We start from the raw sequence: 26,358 nt of genomic DNA, 5'->3' as shown, positions 1-26,358 counted from the left end.
AATATGAGAGGAAGGAGTTCTGTCAAACTCCTTTTATGACACCAACATGGTGCTGATATGTAAACCAGAAAGTACCAAAAAAGATAAAGAAAATTATAGGCCAATCTCCCTAATGAATATTGATGCAAAAATATTAAATAAAATTTTATCAATGAGAATAAAGTAAGTTAGTGCTAGGATAATACACCATAATCAGGTAGGATTAATACCAGATAGGTAGGGTTGGTTTAACATTAGGAAAACACTCAACATAATTAAACATATCAATAGCAAAATCAAAAGAAATCATGATTATCTCAATAGATGCTGAAAAAGCCTTTGATAAAATGCAACATCCATTCCTATTAAAAACTCTAGAAAGTGCCCAATTGATAAATGGTCAAAGGATATAAACAGACAGTTTTCAAATGAAGAAACTAAAGCTATATATAATCATATGAAAAAATGTTCCAAATCATTATTGATTAGAGAAATGCAAATTAAAACAACAGTGAGGTATCACCTCACACCTATAAGATTAGCCAAGATGAGAAAAAGGGAAGGTGACCAATGTTGGAGAGGTTTTAGGAGCACTGGGACATTGATGTATAGCTGGTGGAGTTGTGAATGGATCCAAGCATTCTGGAGAGCAATATGGAACTAGGCCCAAAGAGCAATAAAATTGTTCACACTCTTTGACCTAGCAATTCCAATTCTAGGTCTATATCCAGAAGAAAATACAAAGATGGGAAAAGTCCTACATGATCCAAAATATTTATAGCAGCACTTTTTATACTGGCAAAAAATAGGAAATTGAGGGGATGCCCATCAATTGGGGAATGGCTAAAGAAGTTATGGTACATGAATACTACAGAATATTATTGTACTATAAGAAACTATAAAGGGTCAGACTCCAGAGAAATATGGAATCACTTACAGGATCGGATGCTGAACGAAGGGAGTAGAACCAAGAGAACAAAGTACACATTAACAATATTGTGAGATGAACAACCTTGTTGAAAGCGGCTTCTCTGAGCAGTTCAGAGAGCTAGGACAACTGTATGGACTGTGTTATCCTCATCCAGAGGAAGAAAAATACAAACACAAAACACACACACACACACACACACACACACACACACACACACACCTTCAGAATCTGATGAAAACTTTTTTAGAAATTATCTCTTATGCATCTCTTTCCCTTAATCCTAATTCCTCATACCATGTTTATCAAAATATGCATATACAATGCTAAACTGATTGTTCGCCACTGAGGGGTGGAAGGTGGGAAGGGAAGATGGAAGGAAATTTTGTAACTTAAAAAATACATGTGTATATGGATGAAAATTAATTAATTAATAATTAATCATTTTAAAATACTTACTTCTCCAGTGGCTTATCCTTCAACTCCATAGACAGGCAATACCTGAGAAAGTCTCAGAATAAGACATCTATTTTCTGCTATTGACAACTTCATGACAATGGTAAATTTAATTGGCAAGAATTCACAAGAAACCCGACCCATTCATTTCTACTAGAGAATCTATTTTTATTCAACCTCTCTTCTAATATTTTCCCTCTTGGAAAATTTGTTAAGAATATGTCTTTTATTTTCTTGTTTAAGTTATATCTATTTACAGCATTTTTGGAATGAGGCCCTTTCCTCTCTGGTTTATACTACTCAGCATTCCCACAGTTGGTCAATCTTTCAAAGAATTTGAATCAAAAGGATAGGAAATTCTCTTTTGACTTTGGTGAGAAAGAATTAAAATATGTCTGTACTTCAGCTTGTCTCATTTCCAAGTTCTCATATGTCAGAACAATAAAAACCTCAATTGTTAGAAAACTCAATTTCCCATAGTCAAAGGAAAGAAAGTTTTAGTGAGCTATAAAAATAATAAAGATAATGACGATAGTAATAAAAGCCTTCATTTATATTGCATTTTGATTTACAAATAAGTCCTGAGAGATAGGTAATTATTTCCATTTAACAAATAGGGAAACTGAGGCAGACAGCAGTTATGAGATTTACCCAGAGTTACATAGCTAGGTAACTGAGACCAGATTTGTAGTCAGGTCTTCATGACTCCAGGTCTAACATATTATGTATTATGTCACCTTTTTTTTTTTAGACTTTACTTTTATGTCACCTTTTTTTTTAGACTACTTTTTTTGCAAGGCAAATGGGGTTAAGTAGCTTGCCCAAGGCCACATAGCTAGGTAATTATTAAGTGTCTGAGGCCAGATTTGAACTTAGGTACTCCTGACTCCAGGGCTGGTGCTCTATCCACTGTGCCACCTAACCACCTTATAAACTTAAAATGGGGGACACCCAGATGGCACAGTGATTAGAGCACTGGGCCTGGAGTCAAGAGGTCCTGAATTCAAGTCCAGACTCAGATACTTGATATATAACAGCTTTGTGTCCTTGGGCAAGTCACTTAACCCCATTACCTCCCAAAAGGAGAAAAAAATACATAAAATAGCAATAAACTAATTCATCCAAAACCTATGTTAGTTTGCTAATATAGCTCTTCAATTCAATACAGCTATAAAATAACACTAGTAAATGGTCAAATGTAAGGGGGGGAAGATACTGGGGATTGGGGCAGAGCAGAGCCACTGCTTAATGTGGCACTTACTATGTATCTGCTAAGCATTTTTAAAATTATTCCATGGGAGTCTCATAAAGAGGAAATACATTGTTGTATATGGAGGACTGACCTTGGAGTCAGGAAGGCTTAAGTACAAAGTCCTTTCTCTGACATATTGGCTTTGTGACTACCCAGCAGCAAGTTACTTAATCTCTGAACAATCCCCAAGGAATCCTTCAAGACTATTGATATAGACACTGCCGATCTGCATCAATAGATGGAAATTCCTCAAAAAAAAAGTTCCCTGCACAGATGAAATCACTGTTCTGGTTCAAATCCAATTGTCCAAATAATTCTTAAATATACCTGAGCCTGATAGGTATTTTCTCAATGGAAACTGATTATCTCTGTTGAAGCTTGAACTCAGAATATTTCCCTAACTGGAATTTAATGATCCAGTTGTACTAGTGAAACACAGGCAGTAATTTGTCCCAATTTCAAGCATCACCTTGCTCTGTTACTTCTAGGACATCATTACCTGAAACACCTGTTAAAATGGATAAGGCACAGCTGTTCACATCTCAGAGTAAACATAGTTCATACATTAGGTCTCAAGAGACCTTAAAATGAGAGAGGATCAAAAACCAATAGCGCATTTAATACTTCAAGTTATATTTGTATATTATTTATAAACACTGTGAAGGATCAAAGTAGTTTAATATATGATTAGAATGAGTTCTGTCAAAAATTAATGATGGTAATTTTTTGTGATGTATGTAGGCAGTAAGGAAAGGGCAGTGAGAAAAGTGTTAAAAATATCAGACAAAAGAATCCTTTGTTTTTCCTTCAAGAGCTTCCCTTTTCAGAAAGGAGTTCACAATTTGCTGTGGAAGATGGAGAGAAGAACGGAATACAGAGTCAGACACAGGGAGGGGAAGACCCTAGATAATACATAAAAAAGTTCCCAAAGTCAGTGCTACATAGCAACTTTCATCATTTGGTAAACATTCTCTTGCCTAGGAGTTTTTTGAGAGAAGTGAGAACATCAACAGCCTTTATACTTAGAGTTAGGATGATTCTCACATAGACCAAGTTTGCTGAGTGAACACTCTTCTTGCATTGATACCCAAGGATCACAGTAAAGAACCATATCATAGAGCTGGAAGGAATCAATAAAATCACCTAATCCAACTCTCTTGTATTACAGATGAGGAAACTGAGGTTCATGGAGATGAAATGATTTGCCCTACCATCAAGGATATTTTTAGGAGAAAAAGCAGATGTCCATTAACAAAAGATTGAACATGGAATTGAGCATTTCTCTCTAAATTGACTTTGAAGACAGTGAAGCCCATATTTTAAGATGTTGTGATCAACTGAGAACATTGAGGTAACTCTAAATAATAGATTCCTTAGAATTTGGGGGGTTTTGGACCTCTGAGGCAGCCATCTGTAAAGCCTATGGACTGTTTCTCAGGTTTTCAAATGTATAAAATACATAGAATTATAAAGGAAACCAAATGTGAGTGGAAATTAAAATGCAACTTTTTCCCATCCAAGGTCACAGACCCCCTTAAAAACTATTACTACATCCCTGGACCAGGTAAAGAACCCTAGCTCTAAGTTTTTTTGGCAGGCTAACAAAGTCCATCAGTCTAAAATTTGAGGGGGGGGGGGGAATTCTCCTTAATGTTAGTTGAAAAATTCTCTGAAGAATCCTTAGATGCCTAAGGTTTCTTATGTTTCAGAAACTCTTCTCCCAAACATTAATAAATGCCCATGGACTTCTGCTTTCCTGAGAGTCTCTGGATCATTTCAGAAAGGAAGAACCATGTCCCCAAGAGGCAATAAGGGAGAGCAGGAGCCCCATAAAATGAGCATTGTGTATGAGTAAGGGCTCCACTATGGTACATGTTGAACTGTATTAAAAGATAACACACCAGGATTTCCTGATAACATTCCCCCTCTAGCACCTGGCACCAAGCTCAATAAATGCTTGTTAACAGCTTCCATTCAGGAGTTTCCTCCATGTCAACTTCCTTTATTTTTTTCTGCATGAGATTGGACTCAGTTCCCCCAAAAGTAAATAAAGGTGCCCCTCACCCCCACCTTGCTACACGAAGCATGGGTTAGGTTCCATGCTGAATGTAATCTCGGCCACACATTTGATTTTTTTAAGGGCACATAATTCTGTATCCTGGATCTTAAAAGACAAGGCATGGACACTGAGAAGAAAGATCTATGGAAAATAGAATTATCTGAAAGCATCATCACTCCCTGGGACTGAGAAACATAGTAACGGTCATGGTGTCCAATTCTCAACAGTTGAATAAGGTCTAACTAAGGAACACAAGGCTACCAGTAAGTGGAGGAACATTAAAAACTAAGTCTTTGGGAAAACACACCATAGGGACAACCTTAGGCTCTGAAATAGATGCCAGTGGGAATGCAACAGGTCAGAACTGAAAGGGTCACTAGAGACTCCAAAACCAGCCTGCACCTTGGATAAAGACCTGTTCCCCCATAGAGAATGTCTCATCCAAAGGAGATTGAAGAGGCTTTCCCAACCTGTGCCCAGGCACCACTTTGAGAAGGTGCCACTAAAGCAAATAAACGTTCTTTCCTGCTATTGCCAATAGCATACCAATTGCCAATCCCAATACATCCTGGAGTCATTCTGTATTCATTCCCTTTCATTCGAAACTCCAAATTTCATTCAGGAAAGAAGCAGAGCACATATATCCCCCCGCACTTTAAAGTGACCTGGTTCTCATCTGGGTCTCTCAAGTTCTAGACTGAATCATCTCAAATTATAAACTGAAAGGTAAGGGTGCTCTGCTACATGTACATGTCCCCTGCTCTTCACACACACATAAGGTCAACATGATCTGTGTCCCTATCAATATTTAATTGATATTTACCAGTTGATTTAGTTAACATTTACTATTCTCTCAACCAGAAAATGAAAGGGAAATTTTAGCAATCAAACCAAAGGAGAAGGGTTTTTTTTTACTAATAATCTAGTATAATCAGAAATGAAATGTTTAATGTTTAATGTGCTCAGCTTGAAGGAAAGGATATGAACAAGATTGGTGAGGGGCAATCAGATAAAAGGCACTATAGGATAAGCACAGCTACCTTCACACCATTCAAACACAGACAATAGATAGAAAGTTCTCTGAACCGAGTCATAGGCAGACTTCACTAGAGCTAGGACAACTGACAGAAGTTCAAGAAACAGAAGAAAAATCTCTACAAACCTGACAGTCAGTAGGTTCCAATGGGGAAGGAAATCACTGCCAAGATTTGGGGTCTTTCTATCACTGGGAACCTATCTTCCCAGGACTGCATACATTGCTTCCCAGAGCTGCTTCATTCTCAGGAAAGCATCTGTGGCCAGGCTGGCTGCTGGAAGTCTCCTCACTACCACAGTAGTAGAATTGGTCTTAGAGAGGAAGCAAGTCAGGAGCCTGCATGCTGGCTAGGTTTGGAGCCATAATACTGACACTTTCTTCAGGGTGTATGACTGCAAATGTCAGAGAGGAGTGGAGGGAGCTAATAGGCTTCCTTCATGTCTCAGCGATGAAATCCTTCCTTCTTCAGGAAGCCTTTCCCAATTTCTCTTAGTTAAAGTGTCTTTCCTTTGGAGAATATTTCCTGTTTTTTCCTGTATATGGTTTGTTTGTGCCTATTTGTTTGCAAGTTGTCTCCACCATTACACTTGGAGCTTCTTGTCTTTTGTCTTTCTTTGTATCCTTGATTTTGCACAGTGCTAGGAGGAATTTAATAAATGCTTATTGGCTGACTTTGTAGTGTACAAAATGAAGAGTGCTGACCTTATGTAACTGAGTTTATAATGGAAGAGGTCTTCAAAGATTATTATGCTAACAGACTTTATTAGCTTACCATCATCAACTTGGTTTGGAAATGTCTACTTTTTAAAGTTCACTGGAAATAAATAGTGGTATTCAAAATGATGCTAAATATCACCCAAAATATATACATGTATATGTATATATATGTATATATATATGTATAGGTATGTATGTATTAAATATAACTATATGATATATAATAAATAAAATTAATATAATATAGATATATAATTTTTCCAATAATAAAATTCACCTAGACTTCATACTTTATTGGAGACCCCCAATTCATAAAATGGTAGGGGAAACTTTATAACAAGACATATAAGCTTCTCTGGAGCTTATAGTCCTAGAAAGCTACCTAGAACACCAAGAGATTAAGTGATTAATAGCCCACAAGTGTAATATATGAAACTTGCACTCAGGTCTTTTGGACTCTAAGGCCAATATCTCTCATTGAAAAGAAAATATAAATAACATGAAATAAATACAGAATACTGGCAAAGTCGTGAATTATAATCAACATACTAGATCTGTACAACCTAGAAAAGATTTCCTATAGGACCACCAGAGATAGACTGTTGTACAAGGATCAGAGCATCTAAGAGCCAGAAGGTTGATCAACAGATGATCAATTTGGCCACAACAATTCATTAAACAATTTACTAAGACATTGAGGAGCTATGACCTGCGTCATCAGAGGGAAGACCTGTATCAACAGCACCATGGATCACTTGAAATAATGACTTAGCTTGGCTGCCAAGGACAGATTATTCCTTTTCCCTCATTTAGCTGCAACTCCCATAATTTCTCTGCTTCTTGGTCAAGAGAGAAACCCTCACAATCAGTTCAACTTGTTAAATTTAACAAACATTTAATTATTTACTGAGTAAGGAGCAGAGGAGAAGGTGTGAAATACAGTGAGAGAATTTTTCCATGCACAAATTAAAGTTATTTGTTGTCCATGTCATTGGGACAGTTCTAGTATAGGTCACTAGCTTTAAAATTAGAGAACCCAGTATCTCAGTCACTTCCTACCTAGGGAATTGTTACTTAACCTATCTCAGCCTCAGTGTCCTCATCTGTATAATAAGGGGGGTGGACTAACTGATTTTTAAAATCCTTTTAAAAGATGGTGCACATGCTATAGATCTTTGGCTGGAAGACCTGAACTCAAATCCTGCTCCTGGCACTTACTGGCTGTAGACATTTCAAAACCAAGTTTATAATGATAAGCTAATAAAGTCTGTTAGCATAACAGTCATTGTAGACCTCTTCCATTATAAGCTCAATTACACAAAGTCAGCACTCTTCATTTTGTACAGTATAAAGTCAGTCAATAAGTCACTGGGCAAGTCACTTAATCTTCACTTGCCTCAGTTTTCTCAACTGTAAGATGCTGTTAATAACAGCATCCATCTCCCAGAGTTGTTATGAGGATCAAATGAGTAGGAGTTTATTATTTGTTTCCTTTCTTCCATTCCTTCCTTCTCTTCCAGCTCCAAATCTATGATTTTATGTGACTAGAAGTAAATACCAAAACTGTCTAAAAGAAAGGTTAAATTTGGCTTTATTATTTTCATTCCTACTTTGGTACAAAGTTTAAAAACAATACCTAGCTTAAGATTTAAAAAAAATTTCCTTTTTAAAATATTTTGTTTTCTCTAGGGCAAAGAAATGAGACATGTTTTTGGATAAGTGTGCAATGTGAATTGCAACAACCCTAATAATAACAGCAAGATAGCTTTCTCATTCAGAGCCAATTCATGAGATACAGAAAATGAAGCCTATTAACCTGTATTACCAGTTATTGAGGATCCCAAGTAGTCAAGGAAGGACAGAGATTCAGAATCACAATCTCATTAAGAGGGGAACTGATTCTATCTGATGTTCTAATACAAGTCTGAGGTTCCTCCAATGATGTGTTTCCACATTAAATTATGCATAATTTATGTAATACATATATACATATATGTGTGTATATATATATATATACATATATGGATAGTATCCTAGCCATCAGCAAATATGAAAAAAATATACAACCAATCACTATTGATTAGGAAAATGTCACTTAAATCAACTCTAAGGTTCTACCTAATATACATCAGATTGGCAAAGATTATGACAAAAAAAGGACAATGATAAAATTGGAAAGTTTAGAGGAAAACAGGTACTTTAATATATTATTGGTGTATCTGTAAATTGGCACAACCATTCTGGAGAACAATTTAAAATTATACCTAAAATGTCACTAAATATATGTACTCTTTTACCAAGAAATATTTCTATTAGACCTATGTCATAAAAAGAATTAAAAAGGACCTATGTGTTTAATAGTATTTATAGCAGCTGTTTTATAGTGGCAGGAAACTAGTAACTAGATGAGTGCCCATCAACTGAGGAATGACTGACCAAAAGGATATATGAATGTGATGGAATATAATTTTGCCATAAGAAATGATGAAAGTCAGACTCACACAAACTGATACATAGTATAGTGAGCAGAATCAGTATCATAATTCATACAACAGCAACTTTGTAAAGACAAGTGATTTTGTAAGATTTAATAAAACTGATCAGTCCAATAGCCAACTATGATTCTGGGATACTGGTGAATAAGATGGTGTCAGACAGTCAGTCTCACAATAAACATTTTTACATCTACTACAAGGAAGGATGAGATATGGACAAGTATGTTGTGAGAACTCAGACACTTGCTAGTTGTGTGACCCTGAGCAAATCACTTAATGTTTTTGCCTCAGTTTCCTCATCTATAAAATGAGCTGAAGAACAAAATAGCAAACTACTCAAGAACAACAAAAATACATATTCTATTTCCTACTATACTTAGACCTTCAATCTTTCTGATCTCATTAAGGTATGTACTCCTTCCAGGAATGGAGGTTTGTAACCCATGTGATTCTCTTCTGTTCTCTCATAAATCCTCTACTGAGACATTACTGGCATCCTTCTTCTAAAGCTCTTCACATGGGATAATTACCCATGGAAAGGGAAGGATATCTACAGGTCATCTCTCACTCTTGATGATCATCCTTTCCAGAAATAAATCTTTCCCATAACATTCTTAATGCAGCTTTTCCTTCTCAATTCTTGTTTTCAATATGTTTCAGTCCACCTGTACTGGGCAGCTAAGTGGTGAAATGGATAGAGTGTCGAACCTATTTTCAGAAAGGCCTGAGTTCACATTCAGCCAGACAGATTTGATATGGTCACACATACTAGCTGTGTGACCCTGGGCAAATCACTTAACTCATATTGCCTATCAATTTGAAGGAAAAAAAGGAAATGGCTAGTGACTCTTTTATCTTTGCCAAAAAAATAAAAATCTCAAATGGGGTCATGGAGAATCAGAAAGATTGCTGAACAACAAATAACAATTACCTGTAGACTTTTCCATTGACCTATGCATATCTGCAACTATGATTCTTCATACACCATTATAAAATTACCTGGAGCCACAAAATATCATCATAAAAATACTAATATCAAGAAGATGGGTCTTTATTTCAATAAGAAACTTGGGGTCATTAAAAGCACTGTACAATTTTCAAAGATAATTCAGCTACCCTCCTATTCCTGTTCAGTTCTGAATCTAATGACTTACCTATCCAGAGACTATTCAAAATATATATTAAGGAGGATGAGCTCTATAATATGTCCAACTTATTGAATATCATAGTTATACACTAGTGCTTCATGCACAGGTTTGTACTGGGTTGACAAATAAACTGGGCACTTCAAAGTCATCATGGTTCTCATATAGGAGACTTCTCAGTATTTCAGGATTTAATTCAATCTGCATGATGCTGTACACAAATAGGAACATCTGGAGGACCTTAGCATTTATTTCCTTTTCCTTAGGATCTGTACGAGATGTCCTCGATGATTGTAGGGTTTGCTCAAGGAAGATGAGTACCTCTACCAAGGTACTACCACCAAGTCCTTTTCAAGATTGCTTTCCACCTTTGATATCTACCTGAGCCACACAGCTCTCACCTGGGCTCCAAGAAGCTATAGCATGCACAGTGGTCACCCCACCATTTTGGCAGATGGGCTAAACTTGGTTGAAGGTAACTGAAGAGGTCTCAAACCCATCACTGAGTTTGGAGGGAGTGTATACCCCAAGCATGTGAAGACTTCCCCCTCTCCCCTCGTAGAATGGGAGGTGAACAATTCATTCCAATGGCCATGAAGGCAACTGAAGCAGGCATTATAGAATGCTTAGAGTTTGATTAGATATGGAAGATGCCTAAGGTATACACCACATCTAGAGTCATCACTGGTTGTTTTGACTGTCTTACCCTTGGATAGTCATGACTCTGGAAGAGAGCAAAGCCTATGACTCTGACCCACTTAAATCCAATTTAGCACAAATCAAAAGACAACTGATGTACTGATGGTTAAATTCTTCAACTTGGAAAGACTACAAACCAAGACCAACATAGAGGTTGTGTTGGTGTATGATCTTCTGTTTGCAGATGGTTGTACACTCAATGAAGTCTTTGAAGTAGAAATGCCACAAAGTATGGATCGATTCTCTGTGGCTTATGCCAACATTGGCTTAACAGGTGCTTCATCAGCCAGCACTATAATTTCCATATGTGAACCATTGGTTATAACAAATAGAGAAGTTTAGAATACCATGGATAAGTTCAAAGTGCTTTTATGATGCTCTAACAGCTATTTATGGAACAAAGACATAAGACTAAACAGCAGATGGACTTACATTGATTAATGACAGGAACATGATCCTAGAGAGATTAGTGTGAAAGAAAGTATAGGAGAGAAGAGGTACTACAACTGAAGGCCCTCGGAGCCATTGCACTGACCTCATTGCTATATGCCTGTGAAACCTGGACAGACTACCAGGAAACTGAATCACTTCCATTTAACTTGTCTTAGGAATATTCTAAGATTACCTGGCAGGAGAAGATACTAGATTGAAGATACCAGAAGTTTCTCAAGCTAAACTTCCAAGCATTCCAACATTACTACAGGGAATGCAACTACAATGGGCTGGACAAGTTATTAGAATGCAAGACATATACTTGCCAAATTTTATGGAGAACTCACTCAGGAAAGCACTCACAAGGGGATCAAAAGAAGCAATACTGAGACACCCTGAAGGTCCCATGGAAGAACTTAGAATTGATTGTACAGCATGAGAGACACTGGCACAGGACTGCCCAGCATGGCATGTCCTCCTTAGTGAGGGGGCTGTGCTCTCTGAGGAAGGCATAATTGAAGCAGCTCAAAGGAAACTTGACATACATAGGTTTAAAGTAAGCACCCCAGGTATTCACATGGATTATTTGTGCCCAACCTGTGGTAGAACATTCGCTGAGCTCATAGAAGTCTGATCACCCATAGTCAGATATACTATAATTTGTCTCAAACATGCCTTTTTGGTCTTCTTCAATAATGAAGGACAAGAACCAACCACCTTTCCAGAGGATAAACATTAATAATGAAGTTTACATGCACATTGCCAGAACTAGTTCAGTGTTTGGGAGACTCCAAAGGAAAGTGTGGGAGAAAAGAGGTATTAGACTGAAGGGCCAGTGCCATTGTGCTGACCTCATTGGTATATGCCAGTGAAACCTGAACAGTCTACCAGCATCATGGCAGGAAACTGAATTGCTTTCATTTAAATTATCTTAGGGAAGACTCTGAAGATCACCTGGCAGGAGAAAAGATACCAGACACTGAGGTCCTTTTTTTCTCAAGTTAAACTGCCAAACATCTAAATTCTGCTACAGAGAGTACAACTACAATTGACTGATCACATTGTTTGAATGTCAAATGTGTGTTTGCCAAAAAAGATTCTTTTATGAAGAACTCACACAGGGTAAGCACAGAGTGAAATCAGAAAAAGCAAAATAAGAACTCTCTCAAGATCTTTCCTAAGATCCTTAAAATTGATTATGCAGACTGGGAAATACTGGCCCAGGACCACCCAGCAAAGTGTGCCCTTATCAGAGAGGGTACTGTGCTCTATTATAAGCAAAGCAAAGGAAACATGAAATGCACAAATTTAGAGAATCCACCCCAAATATTCCTATAGACCATTTGTGCCCAATCTGTAGTTATGAGCTCATTTTGATCTCATCAGCCAGAGGGTTGACAGACTGCAACTTGACTCTAACACAGGATATAGTTTTAGTCCTCTTCAACAACAAATTACAACTAACCAACCAGATTCCATGGTTATTTTATTTCTCAAATTAAGTTAATCAGAGAGTCATTGAAAAGTTCTAGGGGGCAGCTAGGTGGCGCAGTGGATAGAGTGCCAACCCTGGAGTCAGAAGTACCTGAGTTCAAATCCAACTTCAGACATTTAATAATTACTTAGCTATGTGGCCTTGGGCAAGCCACTTAACCCCATTTGCCTTGCAAAAACCTAAAAAAGAAAAAAGAAAAGTTCTCACATTTTATAAGGAATCTTGGGACATAAAGGTATCAAATAAGGGATATGCTGTCATTCATGAATAATGTGCTACTTTTTAACTATTTTTTTTTTTTACAAAAGAGAATCAATGAAGTGTAATGGATGGATTATAGGACTTGGATTCAGGATAACCTAGCTATGAGTCCTGCCTCAGACAAAATCTGTGTGACTGAGTAATTCACTTGAACTCTCTGGGCCCCAATTTCCTCTTCTGTAAGATGAACATATTAGAATTAACTTCTAAACCATCTTTTATCTCTAAGCTGTGATTCTATGATTTTACTGGAACAAGGAAAGGGAGTGACATATAAGGAAAGAGAGTAAAAAAACATTTTTTTTTAAGAAAACCCATCTGTTTCTCAAATTTTAACTAAAGATAGCCTCAATGCATATATAAATTATTCTCATAAAAATTTTTATAGAAATGAGAAAGCATGTACCTCTGCCTTAGTAGGATTGATACTTTCTTGGTCACTGTTTCTTTGTAACATAAAGGTCTGTGATTTTTTCCACATGTTTTATATCCTTCCATCTTTCAGATATCTTGAGAATTGTTCCCTCAATCACATACCTCCTCTGTGTATACTTAGTCCAGTTCAGCTACTCTGCCCATCTTTGGGGTTTTTTCCTCTGTTTTTAGCACCCTTTCCACTTCCTAATATAGCATATTGGAGTCTGTGACATTAGAGTCTAAATGTAACATGTCCAATGTCACTGATGGAGAAAAGGGTTTGCTACAGAAATCTTGACAAAACCTTTCCATTTTTGGTTTGCACATTGTCCTTCCTTCACTTTCATCCTTAAATGTCCTCTAGAGGATTTGGCTGAGGAGTCTCACTAAGCTTCTATAAACTTGATTCTTCCCTCTACTGCATCTCACTATTTTATGAGGAGTTATTACTGATAATCTTTTACCATACTCCTACAGAAGAATTTACAAATGAATTTTTGTTCTATGGTGTTGCCTTTGGCTACCATCTCTCTCCACTTGGCAAGGAAATCAAAATCTTTCAATTTCCTCCCAAAGTTATAAATGCAACCCAAAATAGAAAGAGCCCCAAGACTGTTATCACTAGCTATTCACTGGATATTTCTATCTGGATGACTTTAGGAATCTCAAACTTAACATGCCTAAAATCTAACTCATCCTCTACCTTCCCCCAACTTACCTCCAAAAAAACCTGATCCATCTTCCAGACTTTCCTTTTTCTGTTGAATTCATCACCATCCTCCAAGTCACCCAGGTCTATATTCCAAAGTGTCACTCTCAATTCTCCCTTACCCCTTATATCTATTAAATTGCCAGGTATTATCATTTCTGCTTCCTTAACATCTCTCACATCCAACCTTTTTCTCTCCACTCCTTCTAATTCAGACACTTGTTTCTCCTCACCTTTTATATTAGTTTCTTTACCCTATTATAATAGTCACCCAATTGGTTTTCTCAGTTCTCTACCATTTCCAATATATTCTTTATACAGACTCTAGAATGCTATTCATAAAGTACAAATATAACCATGTCAGTTAACTATTCAAAAAGTTTCTGTCACTCCCTAATACCTCTACGATCAAATGCAAATTTCTCTGGAATTTAAAATCTGTCACAATCTGATTCATCCTAACTTCATTATTCATGATTTCTCTTCCTGAACATTCTGGTTCAGTCAAACTGGCTTTCCTATTTTATTTTTGTTTGTTTGCTTGTTTTTCACAGCCCTTCATCTCTCATCTCAGCAAAGATTGAACCCTAACCTGACAGTCTCACCTCACATTCACATTCTTCTTTATCCAGGTTTCCACTCAGTGTTCAGTTCTCTCTATATTCCTTTTCTCTTGAATCCTTTGCCTTTGTCTTTCCAAACTTCTAACCTGCCAATTCCCAAATGAATAATTTCAACTACCAATTGTCTCTGAACTTACACTCCTTCTGGCAATTAGCTGGCTACTGTTGAAAGAAATTATAAAATAAAGCTGACTTTATTACAAATTTGTGCTTTCTTACCTCCACTGAACTCTCACTACTAAAAAACAATCTCACAATTATTATATAGCTCTTCCTTTAACTCCTTACTACTCCAACTTTCTTTCCCCCTTCTCAAGACTTTTGCTGTATTGTCATTCACTTTCTTTCATCAAATGACCTTGGTTTTTGTTTTTTTTAAAGAGTATTTTCAGGGAAAGATCTAATTTCTCTCCTCTAATATTCAAAAATTCTCTGCATTATTTTTAGACCTTTCTCCCTTTCCTTCTGTCTCAGAGGATGAGAGTCCTCTTCCTCTCCACAACTAACCAATGCATCCTTGCTCACATCTCCTCCTATCCTTTAGCAGCTTACTCCTCTCTAATCTTATCCTGAGCCCCTTCTACTCTGCCTAGAAACTCAGATCTCCCTTGTCCTAATATAATCCTCATGGAAGGGAATTTTTCATGACACAAAAGGCTTCCAGATATACTTTAAGAGATTTCTTATATTTTTACCCTAATCTTATAGAAAATGGATTAAAACTACCTAGTATATTACAAGAATGTGATTCACAAACCTCAAAGAATTAACTGGCTTATTTACTGGTAAAGAAAAATAAATACAGCCCACAAAAAATTTCTTGGAAAATAACAAAAGCCACCTACAGTGAGACCTTCCCAAGAGACATACATAGTCTCAGTCACTTCTAGATAGAACTCACAGCAGATGTTGCCTCAGAAGTGGTTCCCCAGTAAATGCCTTCCAGTGGGGTTTTCCATAATTCTGGCAAAATTCCTTATCACTGTCCATGTTACAATTCCTGCACAGAATTGCATTGCTTACAGTTTTCTCTAGATAATAGATGACATCCTCTTCTGCAAATGGCAGATTGCAGTCTCCTGCCAATCCTTTTACAGCACTCCCACAGCTGCCAGTAGATAGTGTTCTCACCCTTTTCACTATGGGACAGAAAAAGCCCAACCAAAAGTCAGACTTCTCAATTACCCTGAGACCTGTTGGGGAGCTGCAAATGAAATTCCAAAGCTCCTTTGTCTTAAGCAGAGTACCTTTGGCATCCTTGCATCCAACTCTAACCCAGTGCCAAACAGGACACCCTGAATGGATGTCTTCCTTGTCACACAGTTCTCTACTACACAAAAGTCTGCCAATGATAGGGAATGAATGATGATTCTCAGCTTTTATGTTGAGTCTCTGTCCCTAGTACAAAGTTGAATCAGTTTCATCGACTCCATTCCCCAGGTATAGGATTGATACCCATCTTATCCATATGGTCACAAAAGTGCTCTGGGAGTCCTTATCCTTGTCCCTATTATCTCTCTATAACATTTAGGACTGTTTTTTCTATTTCTAGGGTATGACTGTATGGGGTAGGGGATGGCAGAGGAAAGGAAGGGGGGAGGAAGCACTGTCTGCATGTTGTATCACTGGAAAAAATAAAAATTTATAATCCCCTTCATATTAACATACCTCCCTTGACCCTGCTGCCCTTTATCCCTCTTCTTTTTCATGGTCAAATTCCTAGAAAGTTATACCTCCATCTCCTGACCACCCACTCATTAATTAATTCCCTGCAATCTGGCTTCCATCCTTAACAATACTGATACAAGATTCTCCAAAGTGATCTCTTTGTTACAAAATACAACTTTTCAAGCATCACCTTCCTTCTTTGTCTTTTTTTCTAGGTTTCTTTCTTATTTCTTGCTCATAGTTATCCTCCTACATCTCTCGGATCTCCTTTTTTCAGATTTTAGGAGTTTTTAAACAAGCTTTTATTCTTTCCACCCCATAAACATATAAGCATCACTCATGGCTCTGCTCTGACTTTATATGTGTATAGGTGCATGTGCACATATGCATGTGTTTTTATATTTTACATGTTATATAAAATTCTGTTATGTTATATAGTTTATATTATATTGAAACTTAGATAAAAAATATCCTATCTTGTATTATATAACTTTAATAACTTAAATAACACTTTACTATTTTGCTCTCATGATTCTAATTATTGCCTCTAGGCAAATGATTCCCCCCAAAATGCTATTTCTAGCCTTGACATCTCCTCTGAATTTCAGACTTGTAACTCCAAGTACTTCCAGGCTATTTAACTCCTTCTAGAAGTTCTATTGCATATCAAACTCAACATATACAAAACTGAACTCATGATATTCCCACAAAGTCTTCCCCTTTCATTTATTTTTATTTTATTTTCCAATTTTCTTTAAAATTACCAACAATTAAATGTTACCACCATTTTATCAGTGGTTTCTTGTTTTGTTATATAACAAATAAGCAAAATCAAGAAAACACTGATCTCATCTGAAAGTGCATGAAATATTTCACATTCATAGCATCTCCCTGTCTTTCTAAATTTTTAGCACAACTAGAGACAAGTCCAATTGTATAAGACCTTATTGGTGGAGATTAATTACTCAGCACTCCAAACCTACATGAGGTTAAAAAGTTGACCAGCTTCAAGATGTGTTTTTCAAATTATCTTCAGGGAGAAGTCAAGAGAGAGAGACAGAGAGACAGAGAGACACAAACAGACAGATAGGCACTGAGACTCTGGGACAAATGAAACATGTAGAGGAGCTAAATTTAGGGGCCAATAGCCATCTCCTTGGAGAGGAGATATCAATTTAAGAATCATAATTAAAGACATTCTAAGTGTTGTCAGTTTAGAGGAACTAATTAAAGATTCAAGCTACATCCCTGATCATTATCCCTGAATGGAGGAGTACTATATATACTAAGTTATATGTACAAAATCTTGGCTCCTTTGCCACTAAATTCCAGGAATACAAATACAAACACAAATACAGATGAAAATAAACCAAACAAAACACAATGAGTTTTCCCACTGGGAGTGGGATATCTCAGGTGAGCCAAAAGAGAGTCATACTCTAACTTAAGGGGAAATTCTTTGAAGTTCCTAATGTGGGAAGCTGGAGATAGGGTCACAACAGAGGTACTGATTCCTCTACATGTTGGTTTCTGTCCAGAGTCCCTCTCTTCCTTCAGAGACATCTACCTGAAGATAATCTGGAACCACATTTATTTCCCCCCAGTTGAATTCCATAATTGAAATTTTCTCTCCCTTCCACCCTGTTAGAATGGAAAAGAAAAAATGAGACCAAATATAAATTCCTTATAGGAAACATATATGATCAGGGCACCTAGACAGTGCAGTGGATAGAGCACCAGCCCTGGAGTCAGGAGTATCTGAGTTCAAACCCAGCCTCAGACACTTAATAATTACCTAGCTGTGTGGTCTTGGGCAAGCCACTTAACCTCATTTGCCTTGCTGAAACATAAAAAATAAATAAATACATATGATCAAGAAAAATAAATTTCCTCAATGGCCATATAAACATTTGTGTGTATATACATATATGCATGTATGTAGAGATATGTTTATAAAATATATGTACATACATTATACATGTCTATTCATCTCATTCCACACCTTAAATCTATCAACTCTATATTTTCTCATCAGACCTCTGAAATCATGGACAGTTATTGTATTGACCTTATTTCTTACAGTTTTCAAAGTTGCCTTTAAAAGTGTTATTGTTTCTGTATAAACATTCTCCTAGTTTACCTTATTTCATTTATCAATTTAATGAAATTCTTCAAAATTGTTCCTACTTTTATATTGATGTTATAAGTAAATTGTTCTTGTTCTACTTACTTTAGTATTTATCTGTTCATATGAGTCTTTCTATATTTCCTTGAGATCATCTATTTCCTCATTTCTTATACATGATAGTATTTCATCAGTGTGGTGTTAAATTAAAATATAGACAGACCCCAGGAGCCTTTATATTGACTATGCTGTATTGTATTTTGCTTATTTTGTTAAACATTTCCCCATTTAATCTGATTCAGGCCATACTAAGGAGTTTTTCAGTCAGGACCGGTGACCCTGAGTTTGATACCTCTGATGAGAAACAATTAAACATTCCTCATAGATGGACCTCCCTTTTAATTTCCACTTTTTGCCAGAACTTCTATAAATAAGTAGGTAGGATTAGTCAATATAATAAAAATGACAATATTATCTGAATTATTTAGTGCCATGTCAAACTACCAAAGGATTACTTTATAGAACTGGGAAAAAACAAAAACCATATGGAGGCCCAAAAATGGTTAATAATCTCTAGGGAAATAATTATTTTTTTGAATGGAAAGGAAAGAAATCCATATCTCAAAACTATTCTACTAAGCATTCTCAAAATGATTTGAGGGCAGCTAGGTGGCACAGTGAATAGAGCACCAGCCCCAGAGTCAGGAGTACCTGAGTTCAAATCCAACCTTAGACACTTAATAATTACCTAGCAGTGTGGCCTTGGGCAAGCCACTTTAACCCATTTGCCCTGCAAAAAAAAAAAATCTTAAAATAAAAGTTCAAGTTAAAAAAAGTCAAAATGATTTGGAGCTAGTTAAAAAAAGAGAAAGATCAATGGAACAGATTAGAAATATAGCATATGGAAGCAAATGTATCTCACAGCCTAATACACCCAAAGACCCTAAATTACTGGGATAAGGACTCACTATTTGACAAACTGTTGGAAAATTTAGATAGCAGGCTGGAAGAAATTAGATTTATACTAATGCAATGCCTTATACCAATCTAAGTTTATAGTAAAAAAATTCATAAACAAACAAAAATAAATTAGATAAGCATAAATAATTACCTATCAGGGTTATAGATAGAAGAAAAGTTCATGATCAAGCAAGAATTTGGAGAAAATTACTGAAGATAAAATTATAAATTGGATTTTTGTTGTTATTCAGTTGTTTCAGTAGAGTCCAACTCAGGTTTACATGGAAGAGACACTGCAATAGTTTGTTATTTGCTTCTCCACTTCATTTTACAGTCAAGAAAAGTGAGACTAATAAGGTTAAGTAACTTGCCCAGGGTCACATCTAGTAAGTAAGTGTCTGAGATTAGATTTGAACTCAGGAAATAAGTCTTTCTGTCCCAGGGCCAGAACTCTATCAACTGTGCCACCTAGCTATTCAACTGGATAACATAAAATTAAAATTTTCACAATAACAAATCTAATAAAACAGATTTAAATTAAATGTGATAAATTAAATGTGAAGAAAGGGAGTAAATCTTTGTAACTAATTTCTCTGAAAAAGGTTTCATTTGCAAGCTATATAAGGAACTGATTCAAAATGGTAAGAAAAAGAGATATTTCCCAATTGATAAATGATCTAATGATAGGAACAGGAAGTTTACAATGGAAGAAACCTAGGCTAACTATAGCCATATGAAAAATGCTCCAAATCACTGCTGATCATAGAAATGCATATTAAATCAATTCTGAGATTTCAGTTAACATTCTTCAGAGTGGTAAAGATGACAAAAAAAGGGAAAATGACAAATACTAGAGGAGTTATAGGGAAAACTATTATAGATAATATCATTATGAATGGATACAGCCATCCTGGAAGACAATTTGAAATTATAAACAGAAAAGATCATTTAAAAGCATATAGCCTAGGGCGGATAGAGTACCTGGAGTACCTGAGTTCAAATCTGATCTCAGACACTTAATAATTACCTAGCTGTGTGGCCTTGGGCAAGCCACTTAACCCCATTTGCCTTGCAAAAAGCTACAAAAAACAAAAATACATAGCCTGCAACCCAAATATAGACCTATTTAGACCTACAAATATAGACTGTTAGACCTACAACTCCAAAAGATAACATAAATAAGAAAAAATCCTATATATACCCTCTATTTATAATGGTAACACATTAGTCACCCAGACTCAAAGTCTAAAAGTCCTGAGTCTGTTTTCTCTTACACTTCTCCTCTAGTGAGCTGTCAATCTATTAATCATATACTCTATACAGATTTTCTATAAATTCTACCTCCTCAATCACACGATCAATCCGTCTCCTCCTTTCCATCCCCACTGCAACCATTCTATCTCACTCCCTTATTATTTAAGCCTCAATTAAATATCTACTCTATGCCAGTTACATTATTTCTCATTTATACTATCTTATTAGTCCTTTAAATTTTTCATAAACTTAGATCTATGCTTTACACTGATCACATTCTATCTACTATTATAAATATTCATGAATATTAAATTATAAATTCCTTAAAAGTATGTCCTATGTCATTTCATCATTGTATACCTTTGTGCCTATTTTACTTGTTACCATAGGCTGTTGAAAATTGCTCATTGAGTTCAAGTGAATTCAACTCCATAATAATTGATGATTAACTATATGAAAGAGATGCAAGAATGACATGCATAAATTAATCCACAGGGAATCCCAAAAATTTCATTTAGGCACTAATTATAACTTTTTCCTTCATTCAATTTTTTTACAAAGAGTAGGTTGCAAATAATCAAACAGACTAGTTTCGATTTCCTTTCATCCTATTTCCATAGCCCATTCTCCCTAAATTCTAATAAGTAATGAAATTATCAAGATGTCAGGCAGGAGAAAAGAGAATAGAAAACCTAAGAAAGAACCTTTCTAGAACTTTCCCCTTAAAGAACTTTGAGTGAATCAAAAAATTTGTCACCCTTCCAAATTCAAATATGCATGACACCTTTTAAATTGCAAAATATTTACAAATATTCAAACACAGTAAAATGATACCCCACAAAAAAAATTCACAAAAAAATTAAAAGATCTTGATGGAAACTTGGAAAGGATAAGCACAGAAGAGCCAAAATGAGAGAAGAGTCCAAAAGAAAGGGTAAGAAAATCTTTATCTTTAAAGTCTTTCCAAATACAAGCTAAGTCACTAAAGCTGTCTGCAATTAGTTCTGTGAATTGTCAAAACTTTGAATGGAGGGCAGCTAGGTGGCACAGTGAATAGAGAACTGGCCCTGGAGTCAGGAGGACCTGAGTTCAAATTAGACCTCAGACACTTAATAATTACCTAGCTGTGTGGCTTTGGGAAAGCCACTTGACCCCTTTGCCTTGAAAAACAAAAACAAGAACAACAACAACAACAAAAAAAAAAACTTTGAATGGATTTCCTTAGAAACACTAGGGTTTTGCTTTTCCATCTCTTCCTGGGAAACAAAATGGGGATATGTATAATCACTCACTCATCAGTCATTCTGCTCTAGGCCAGGAGATAGAGTTCTTCAGGTTCTGGAACACTAAGAAGCATTTCCATTACAATGATTTTCATTTTTTCTCTTTACAAATCCAATAAACCTATTTGTTAACACTAAGTATGTGCCAGACATCCTGGAAATACAAGTACAAGGAATGAAACAATCCTCACTCTAACGTTCCCTATTAAGTATTAAGAATTTTGGCTTAAGTTTTGAGAGAAATGAAAGAAACCTGCTTCTCCTCATATTTTGATGTTGTTGAGTCATTTCAGTCATGCCCGACTCTTCATGACCCCATTTGGGATTTTCTTGGCAAAAATCCTGAAGGGGTTTGTCATTTCCTCCTCCAGCTTATTTTACAGATGAGAAACTGAAGAAGGGTCAAGTGGTCACACTTGAAGCCAAATTTTAATTCAGGACCTCCAAAGTCCAGGTCTGCACCATCTCACTGCCTCCCCTCATATTTTTACACATGCTTATTTCTAATTTCTCCCACCAGTTCAAATACCACCTTCCTTTGCTCCTTCCCTAGAGGGAATCACTCCCTCCAAAGCACAGATATGGGTAGTTAAGAAATAAATGAACAGGCAGACAATCCAGGAATATGTTTGAAGAAACTTTTGCATTATATTTCTTTTAAGCATACAGGTGCATGCAACATACACACACACACACACACACACACACACAAACACACACGTCCATGGTCATCCAGTCTGTTCATGAAGTGAACAGATGCTTTATTTTTTGAACAGGAAAATGTAGAAATTGAGAACAGTAGTATGGAAAACACCTGATAAAGTCAAGTTACAGAATGGTTTAGTTGGAAGGGACTTAAAAGATCATGTGGTTCACCCTCCCTCATGGGGAAACAAAGGCTTAGATAGTTCATTTGTCCCAGAGCAAATAGACAGTTTATGCTAGAAATTCTATTAGGTCATCATTCTACTTGAGTTTAAATAAAAATAGATGTATCACTGTAATATAGTGAAAAACATTCTTAATTGCAGGTAGAGAACCTGGGTTCAAATTCCTACTGCTAATTACTACCCATGTAAGCTTTCTAAGCTTCAATTTTTGCCTCTACTAAATGAAGGTTTAGACTAGATGACCTTTCAAACATTAAATCTATGATTCTATGATAATGAAAAAAGCATAAATAGGGTAGAGTTGTGTGTGTCCATTAGAAAAATATATAAGATTTTTAACTAGGGAAAGTTCTTTAATAACTTTCTATTGGGGGAGAGGGGTTAAGGGGGAGAAGGAAAGCAATCAGGGTTGAGTGGCTTGCCCAAGATCACATAGCTAGTGAGTGTCTGAGGCCAAATTTGAACTCAGAACCTCATGACTCCATGACCTTGATACTTCATTCACTGTGTCACGTTCTTGCCTTGACCAAAAACTTTCTATAGTCTTCCCACCCAAGCAGTGTAAAGGTAAATAAGACTAGCCCCCAATCATAAATGCTGTTATACTGAGTAGTGACTAGGGGGGAATACATGGACCTAATCTTATGAGATATGGATATTCATCATCTTTGGGGGAGGGCAAACAAAAGGCTTCTTAGATCAAAGGCCCATTCTCCCTATGCATCTTGGTGTCACAGTAAATCAAGAAGACTAGAGTTCAAATTCAGCTTCAGATACTCACTAGCTGTATGATCCAGGGCATGTCACTTCATTCTGCCTCAGTTTCCTCAGCTGTTAAATGGGAATGATAAATGAACCAACTTTTGAGAGAACAAAACAGAGATAATCTCCATTTCTAATCATTTTCTGAAATGGATATAAGAAAAGACTCATAAAAGATGTCTCCTTTTGCTTTCAAGAAAAGTAGTAAACTTCCTACTCACCAATTTTCCTCCAATGAAATTTGTCATTCACTTAAACACATATGCATACATACATATACACTCTGGGAAATGTTTAGAAAAGAAAGCAAACAACAGAAGAATTTCATTTTATGACTTCTATTTTTTATTCTGAACACAAATTTAGAAATCCTAATTTAAGAATTCAAAGATGAGAAAGAAAAATCTAAAACACCTTAGTCCTATGTCTTCAATAAAAGATCTAAAAATTAAAATATAGCAGACCAATGTTGGTATCCCTAAGGTACTAAGAACACAGGAGAGAGAGCTTTCAGTTTATGAGATTGGTTCAATATTGAACAATTTTAAACTGAAACCACATTTCTTCCATAAAGAATGATTTCCAGGGTGACCCTGGCTTCTGTATTTACAGAACTTGAGTTTTGGAGTGACTTTATACTGTGAGAGGATAATTTCAAGGACAAATCAAGAGAATAATTAGAAGAATTCAACCAATGGAAAAAGTGGTACCTTTGAGGGGAGGGGAACGAAGGAGGGAGAAGAGGGTGAAATTCAACTCCTGGGCTGTTAATTTTAGATTACTTAAGAAGGATTTTATTCATATGCACTTCTTTAATTAAGTCACATTCATACTTCTAGATGCTTCTACTAGACTTCAAAGAACCAAATCACAAAAGCTATTTTGTTTGCATATCTATTTTTATGCTCACATGTTAGAAAAAAAGAACATTCAAACAGAAATCAGGAGCCTTGTCCTGTTTGTACTAACTAGCTTGACCCCTGATCAAGCATTGGCACCTCCTCTATAAAACAAAGGAATAATACAAAATGATCATTAACTTCCTTTCAGCTCTGAAATCAGTCAGTGATTCTATCATTTAAAAATGTATATAACACCCACATGGTATATATCAACCATTGCTTGTCTTTCATTCAAATTGCTAATATTTTAAGTATTTGTTGTGGGGGGAATTAGGGTAGAGATTGACACTTTCCCTTGGAGGTTAAATATGTTACCAAGTACCTGGCCCATGAGCCTATCATTATGATTCCCAGGTTACTGAAAAAGTCATCAAAGGTTCAGAAAAGACAATCAGGGACCCGAGCCAAAAATCCATCACATCTGTTTCTATCCAGTGCCTCTCGTGCTCTAAGAACCCACAGTTCTGGCACAATCAATCTCAGAACAACTGCACGCAAGATGGCCCAGCAGCTGAAAAGTAGGACACAGCTGGGGCCAATATTCCAGGAAGCACCATCCTGTTCCAATAGAGTGAGCTCATTAGCTGTGACGCAAAACTTGTGCTAACTTTCCAATACATACTACAAAATACATTTTGACTATAGATTTACTCCCAGAGATGACATCTTGCCAACAGAAGAGACTTAGCAAGAACAGAAATCCCCTGAAATGAGTCCTTTACAAGAAAGCAGATTCATGGTGATTCTGGGAAGGGAGAAATCTGGCTCTAGAGTCAGTCTTGACTCTTGAATCTGCAATTTATTGTGTCACCTTGAGCAAGTCCCTTCACTTAATCTGTAACATGAGAGGGTCTGTTCTAAATGATCTAAGACCTATACCAACTCCCCAACTACACTCTATAAGTCTTCTTTCATTTCTAAATTTTGCTGATGTTGTTATTCAGTCATTTAACTTTTTGAGCCTCAGTTTCCTCAACTGTCAAATGAGGGAATTGGGCTGTTTTCTATTGTCATTGATTCATTTTCAATACTGACACTCTTCATGACCCCATTTGGAGTTTTCTTGGCAAAACTACTGAAGTGGTTTGTCATTCCCTGCCATTCCAGCTCATTTTACAAATGAACAAACTGGGGCAAATAGGGTTAAGTAGCTTGAAAGTATCTGAGGTCAAATTTGACTCCTGACTCCAAGCTTGGCACTGTGAAACCTAAGTGCCCAGTGAAAGTTCCATTCATTTTTAAATACTGTGGTCCACTAGCTGATGGGCAAAGAGGACATGATGACAATGTTGAATTTCTTACTATTTGGATTTCTAAGTCACATATCATACATATATATATATATGTGTGTGTGTGTGTGTGTGTGTGTATACATTTATATATATATATATATATATATATATATATATATATATATATATATAGAGAGAGAGAGAGAGAGAGAGAGGTGGGTGAGAATGTGTATATATATATATATATATATATATATATGTATGTATATATATGTGACCATTTTACAAATACTTTACAAATACAAATACAAAAATGAAAGGGTGTCTTGTAATCAAATCAATTTAGATATTCATGTCTATTCCCAGAATTTGCCCCTTTTATCATCGTCTCTCATCTTCAGTCTCTCTTCATCTACTGTATTCTCCCTTACTTTCTACAATAAGTCAACTTCTCCCTCTTCTTAAAAAATACCTTCACCTGACTGTTACATACCCTCAAACTATCTTCCCCCATCTTTCCTCCTTTTCACAAACTCCTAAAAAGTGGGGATGGAGGTGGGGAGGAGGCATGCATTTCTT

The 26,358-nt window shown here is 36.2% G+C and overlaps 1 long non-coding RNA gene across 29 annotated transcripts in view; it reads right to left on the bottom strand.

The window, feature by feature from the left end:
• LOC141502865 (uncharacterized) overlaps positions 1-26,358 on the bottom strand; it is a 788,683-nt gene that overhangs the window by 744,425 nt on the left and 17,900 nt on the right. The gene's annotated exons all lie outside the window — the stretch shown is intronic.

This window comes from Macrotis lagotis, chromosome X (genome assembly GCF_037893015.1).
Source record: "Macrotis lagotis isolate mMagLag1 chromosome X, bilby.v1.9.chrom.fasta, whole genome shotgun sequence".
Classification (NCBI taxonomy): domain Eukaryota; kingdom Metazoa; phylum Chordata; class Mammalia; order Peramelemorphia; family Peramelidae; genus Macrotis; species Macrotis lagotis.
The sequence above is the reverse complement of the archived record's forward strand: the minus strand, read 5'-3'. Positions and strand labels throughout refer to the sequence as shown.